Source organism: Ictidomys tridecemlineatus, unplaced genomic scaffold, assembly GCF_052094955.1.
Source record: "Ictidomys tridecemlineatus isolate mIctTri1 unplaced genomic scaffold, mIctTri1.hap1 Scaffold_77, whole genome shotgun sequence".
NCBI classification, from domain to species: domain Eukaryota; kingdom Metazoa; phylum Chordata; class Mammalia; order Rodentia; family Sciuridae; genus Ictidomys; species Ictidomys tridecemlineatus.
In genome coordinates this window covers 929,276-933,652 of record NW_027525652.1, presented here as the reverse complement: position 1 = coordinate 933,652, position 4,377 = coordinate 929,276, and the positions used below count along the sequence as shown (strand labels likewise).

General features: G+C 51.5%; 1 pseudogene; it reads right to left on the bottom strand.

Moving 5' to 3' along the window:
* Positions 1–1,026: 1,026 nt before the first annotated feature.
* On the bottom strand, positions 1,027–3,571 carry LOC144374606 (potassium voltage-gated channel subfamily A member 5-like; annotated as a pseudogene).
* Between the last annotated feature and the right edge of the window lie 806 nt (positions 3,572–4,377).

Below are 4,377 nucleotides of genomic sequence, written 5' to 3'. Positions count from 1 at the left end.
AGGAACTGCTCAGGGCAAGGCTACAATCTGTCAAAACCAGCCTTTAATGGGAACAGGCAAATCCTTCCCCTGGCCTCTTGCTGCTACTGTCCACCATAAAGGCTTTGCTTATTCCTCTGCTGTGCCATAGGGCAGTGGGCATCAGGCACTGTTCCCTGTGTGACTTTCACACTCATCTGCGCTTTTGTGAACAGATTTCATGCCTGTGGAAATCAGATTTGTTTCTCAGATCTATTGAGAGCAGTGCCAAGGAAGTCCTAAAACCTGCAGAAAAGGACACTTCAGAAATCCGGCCCCAAGGAACCACTGGGGTGGAGGGGGGGTGTACTCACCATCCTCTTCCTTTTAGCCCCCTGCACATTCCATACTGATGTGGTGTCTGATACCACACATCACACAGCACCTTGCAGTGTGTCTGTGTCAAAGGCAGCCTGAAACAAACAGAATCTACCCACCATCGCCTCTGAGGCTTAGAGAAACCATTATTAGCTTTCCAAGTCTTCTACCCCCAGTCGAGGCATTTGCCCTGACTCCAAAACCAGAAACAACAAGTGGCAGACTATTATCTAAAATTTCAAAAAAAAAAAAAACCTAACACTTGCCCCAAGTAAGTCACAATTTATTTCCTGGGATTAAAAATAAGGAAAATGGATTATCAGAAGTCTTCCTCTAACACCATTAGAATGCTTTTCAAAGAAAGTTATAAGAATCACTTAAGGCTCACAGAAAAAGTCAGATCTGTTTTTTGTTGTTTTTTTCCAGAACATTCCTTACCCTAGATATAAAGCGCCCATATCACATCCCAGAAAAGAGAGAGACTTGAAGAAACAGCCATGCCAGGATCTCTGGCTCCAAGTATCCCAGGAAAACATCAAAAAACTCTTGTACATAAATTCAACATATATCTTGGGAATAAATGCAAATATTCTCCCTCTGAACTACAGTACAAAAATTCACTCACCAGCCATAAAAACAACATTGTCTTCTATACACAAATATAATAATATGTAAAACAAATTTGGAACACATGGATGGGGAGAGCTACAGAATCTCTTGGGATCTGAGCTATTTAAAGTCATTTTTGTTTGGGTTATCCCTCTGCTGGGTATAGGAAGCTGGCTAAAATACATTCAACTCACAGCGCTCACCATTTCAACAGCTCCTGTGTCATGGAATGTGGTACTTTTTAAAAATAGGCGACCCTTGGTGTCATGGAAAAAAAGAGGGAAAATGGGGAGTTAGAGGGTAGGAGGAAGAGAAAAACAGGCTTCAGTAACAAGGTGGACTTGGAATACTCTGTGGTATAAAGTAAATCTCCAGCTTCAGAGGCCACCCCTGTTCCCCAATCTGCTGCCTCCCTTTACAAGTCAGTTTCCCAGCTGCTGTCCAGACAGAGGGCATACAGAGATCTCCGCAAGTCAACATTGCTCTTGGCCTTGAGATTACACTTCTCCAGGGGGCAGCTGCCCCTTCGGTTACTGTCGGAATTCTCCAGGGACCCCCCAGCCTTGCAGAGGGAAGCCTTGCTCCAGCTGGACTTCCTTTGTCCTCTGGAGTCTAGTCCAGACCCCCGTCTCTGGTTGCCTTGCTCTTCCTTCAGGGCTCCCTGCTCTTCATGGTCTGTCTCCTGGTGACAGAAGTAGTTAAAGTTGGAGACAATGACGGGCACAGGCAGGGCAATGGTGAGGACCCCAGCAATGGCACACAGAGAGCCCACAATCTTACCACCCACGGTGATGGGCCTCATGTCCCATAGCCCATGGTGGTCATAGTGACTACTGCCCACCAGAAGGCATCAGGGATGCTGGAGAAGTGGGACCCCTGGTTGTCTGCTTCTGCAAAGTAGATGGCACTGGAAAAGAGGATGACTCCAAGGAAAAGGAAGAAGATGAGCAGCCTCAGCTCCCTCATGGAGGCCTGCAAGGTCTTCCCCAGAATCTGCAGCCCCTTGGAGGGTCTCGAGAGCTTGAAGATGCGGAACACCCAGACCAGGCGGATCACCCTGTGGATGGCCAAGGACATGGCCTGCTGCCCGTTCTGGCCACCCCCTCCTCCACCTCCTGGCTGTTGTTCTGCCAGTTCAGTGCCCAGGGTGATGAAGTAGGGAAAGATGGCCACAATATCAATGATGTTCATGGTGTTCCTGGAGAACTCTGCCTTGCTGGGACAGGCAAAGAAGCACACAAGCAGCTCAAAAGTGAACCAGATGACACACGTGGTCTCTACAATGAAGAAAGGGTCTGCCAATGTCATAGGCAGGAGTGGAGCCACTGTCGGCCAGAGGGAGGTGCCATGGCCCCACTGCCATTTGTCCCTGAGGCGGGGGCAGAAGGCTGGTAAGGCACCGGGGGATGTCGAAGACGCTCATGTTCATCCCTGAACTCAGGCAGGGTCTCCAAGCAGAAGGTGATGATAGAAATGAGAATGACTAAGACGGAGATGATGGCGATGGCCCGTGCAGACCCAGAGCTTTCCGGGTATTCAAAGATCAGCCACACCTGACCTTGGAACTAGTTACGGGGCAGGAGTTTCTCCTCTTCTTTAATGAAGCCCTCGTCCTCCCGGAAGCACTCCATGGCCTCATCCCCCAGCTGGTAAAAGCAGATCTCATCTGCGAACACTTCCAGGGAGACATTGACCAGCCTCCACAGGCGCCCTCCAGACTGGTAGTGGTAGAGGATACCATCGAAGCTGGGCCGATTGCGGTCGAAGAAGTACTCATTTCTCAGAAGGTCAAAGTAGCGCAGACGCTTGGCTGGGTCCCCCAGGAGGGTATTGGGGAACTGAGCCAAGGTGCCCAGAGATGTTTATGAGAACTCGCTGGTGGTGAAGGGACCCCGGTCCCAGTACTGGTACCTGGTCCTCCACCATGCCCAAGCTGGGGTTGCCTTCTCCCTCCTCATCCTCTGGAGTTGGCCGTCTAGGCTGAGGCAGTTTCTGAGGCAGCGGAGGCAAAGGTCCCCCTCCTGGGTCCGTGCCCCTCTGTGTGCTGCACCCCCTTGGAGCCTGCTCCTCTTGCCCATCGCTAAGCCCAGCTGTCGGAGGATACTGAAGCTCTTCTCCCATGGTCTGACCACAGCCTGGTCTTGCCTCACCTTCTCCTCTGATGGTCATGGCACCTCCGTTCTCCAGGGGCACCAGGGTGATCTCCATGGCCCTGGAGCAGGGGGCATGCTGCACCCTAGCCAAGGGCTCTTGTGCCCCCCACTCAGGTTCTGCCTACACCTCTTGTCGGGCTCCTCTCCCGCAGTCCGCTGGTCTGGCTTTGGGGCGGGCTGGGGTTGCTGGCACGATCCTCTCCCTTGGTCCTGACGTCAAGAGCTGCTGCCCTGCTCTATGCTCCTCTCCCTCTCTCTCCCTTACTCTCTGTTCTGGCAGCCGGTTACCAGGCAGCCAAAAAGCCTCCTTCCAGCAGATGCAACCTTCAGCCGCCCCTCTGGCTGCGCTGCTGCTGCAAGGCCTCCACCCTTTGTGCCTCCCCCGCCTTCTTCTCCAGCTTCCCTTCCCGAGTATGTGGCAGCGGGTTTCTCCCAAGAGGACTCAGCTGGGGCCCTGGGCTAGAGAAAGGAGGGGGGCGAGAAGGTCCCCACACCTCGGAGGGTGGAAGAGAGGGAGGGAGCTGCGCGCGAGAGAAACAGGTTGTACTGAGACCATAGAAACTCCAGGAGCAACCAGATGAGAACAGCTCTGCTTTTCAGTTCACCTGGGAACCCGCTGAAAGCCGAATGGACCCGAGGGGAAATCAACTATCATGCTATGAAAGCACTAAGCTTTGCGCTGAGTCGAAGCAGGAGAAAGGAGACAACAGTTGCGTGTGTATGTGTGTGTGTGTGTGTGTGTGTGTGTGTGTGTGTGTGTGTGTGTATACATATTTCCCTTTGGAGGAATAATGATATTTTTTTGGGAAGAATTACAGACAGGAGGGGGCATGGCAGAGCTATGGACCTTGAAATATATATATGGAGACGCATCTGTCTTCCCATTTCTCTATAAACCCACAAAAAGATACTAGGCTGAACCTTGTAGCACCCCCTGCCCTTGACCTGGGAAAAGTCCTATCCCCAGCTCAGACAGCAGTGGTGAACCAGGACATATCCAAAGGCAGCCCCAGGCTGGCAGCCTCATCATGAGATTAGCTGTCTGGTCCCATAACCCTGCCACAACCCATCAGCCCTCTCAACCAAATCTTATTTACAAAAATCATAACAGGAGGGGAAGGAAGGACTTAAAAATATTGGTGAGGACTGATTCTGCCTGGTGAACCTTATAGTTAGCAACTGCATGGGGCATGGTGTAGGGAGATGGGGTGAAGGGTGGATGATTAGAGGGAATTACTTTGCTCTTACTATGTATCAGCCAACTCTTGGTGCTTTACAA